Source organism: Mustela putorius, unplaced genomic scaffold, assembly GCF_011764305.1.
Source record: "Mustela putorius furo isolate JIRA1106 unplaced genomic scaffold, ASM1176430v1.1 tig00003834_pilon_pilon_pilon, whole genome shotgun sequence".
NCBI classification, from domain to species: domain Eukaryota; kingdom Metazoa; phylum Chordata; class Mammalia; order Carnivora; family Mustelidae; genus Mustela; species Mustela putorius.
This window is the reverse complement of record NW_025421987.1, coordinates 22,724,891-22,726,566: the sequence shown is the minus strand read 5'-3', so window position 1 is coordinate 22,726,566 and position 1,676 is coordinate 22,724,891. Positions and strand designations below refer to the sequence as shown.

The following is a 1,676-nucleotide window of genomic DNA, read 5'->3' as shown; positions in this document are numbered from 1 at the left end:
CTCTCTGCCTCTGCCTGCCACTCTGTCTGCTTGTGTGCTCTCTCTCTTTAAATAAAATCTTTAAAAAAAAAAAAGAAGAAAGAAAATTATGTACTATATATGTATGTATAATAGAACTGACTAGATCTGTGTTCATACCATTCTGTGTGCCATAATGTTTACATCTAACTTTATTATATTTCTTTCTTTCTTTCTTTTTTTTTTTTTTAAGTTTATGGACTTTATTTTCTCATTATGGCTTTTCTATATCCTTTCTTAAAAAAAATCCAAGCTGGGGCGCCTGGGTGGCTCAGTGGGTTAAGCCGCTGCTTTCGGCTCGGGTCATGATCCCAGGGTCCTGGGATCGAGCCCCACATTGGGCTCTCTGCTCAGCAGGGAGCCTGCTTCCTTCTCTCTCTCTCTCTCTCTGCCTGCCTCTCTGCCTACTTGTGATCTCTCTCTGTCAAATAAATAAATAAAATCTTTAAAAAAAAAAAAATCCAAGCTTTGCGCAGTGGCAGTATCATAGCTAATGAGGTTTATCTGAGGCGCAATTATTGCTAATTGAAAAAAAAAATCCAGTATAGTCAACATCAGTGAGCTTTAAGTTGTGGTTTTGATTTGCATTTCCCTGATGGTAAGCAATAATGATGAACATCTTTTCATATTTCTATCGACCACCTGTGTGTTGGAGAAATATCTGTTCATGTCTTCTGCCCATTTTTACTGGATTATTTATTTATTTATTTTTGGTGGTGTGTTTTTTAAGTTCTTTCTGTGTTTTGTATACTAACCCTATATTGGATAGGTCATTTGCAAATACCTTCTCCCATTTAGTAAGTCATCTTTCAGTTTTGTTGTTTCCTTTGCTTTGCAGAAGCTTTTATTTATTTATTTATTTTAAAGATTTTATTTATTTACTTGAGAGAGAGAGAGACCATGAGCAGGAGTGGGAGTTGCAGAGGGAGAGGGAGAAGCAGGCTTCACACTGAGTAAGGACCTCAATGCAGGACTCAATCCCAGGACCCTGGGATTATGACCTAAACCAAAGGCAAGACACTTAACCAACTGAGCCACCCAGGTGCCCCATAGTCCCAATAGTTTATTTTTGTTTTTCTTTCCTTTGTTTGCCTTAGGAGACATCTAGAAAAATGATGCTATGGCTGATGTCAGAGAAATTATTGCCTGTGCTGTCCCCTAGGATTTCTATGATTTCAGGTGTCACATTTAGGTCCTTAAACCGTTTTAAGTTTATTTTTGTGTGTGGTGTGAGAAAGTGGTCCAACTTCATTCTTTTGCATGTAGCTGTCCAGTTTTCCCAGCACAATCTGTTGAAGAGACTCTTATTGCATATTCTTGCCTCCTTTGTCAAAGATTAATTGGCCATTTCATCATTTGTTTATTTCTGAGTTTTCTATTCTGTTCTATTGATCTCTGTGTTTATTTTTGTGCCAGTACCATACTTTTTTGATTACTACAGCTTTGTGGAATCTGGAAATCTGAATTATGATGCCTCCAGCTTTCCCTTTCTTTTTCAAGATTGCTTTGGCTGTTGGGGGGTCTGCTATAGTTCCATACAAATTTTAGAATTGTTTATTCTAGTTCTGTGAAAAATGCTGTTGGCATTTTGATAGGAATGGACTTTCTATATTCTTTTATAATGCCATCTCCTCAACAAAAATACTTTATGTGTACTA

At 37.1% G+C, this 1,676-nt stretch overlaps 1 non-coding gene across 1 annotated transcript; it reads left to right on the top strand.

Annotated features, from left to right (window-relative positions):
- Positions 1-482: 482 nt before the first annotated feature.
- Positions 483-619, top strand: LOC123394558. Its single transcript, XR_006609323.1, has one exon. It is a non-coding gene; the product is annotated as a U4 spliceosomal RNA (small nuclear RNA).
- Positions 620-1,676: the final 1,057 nt, after the last annotated feature.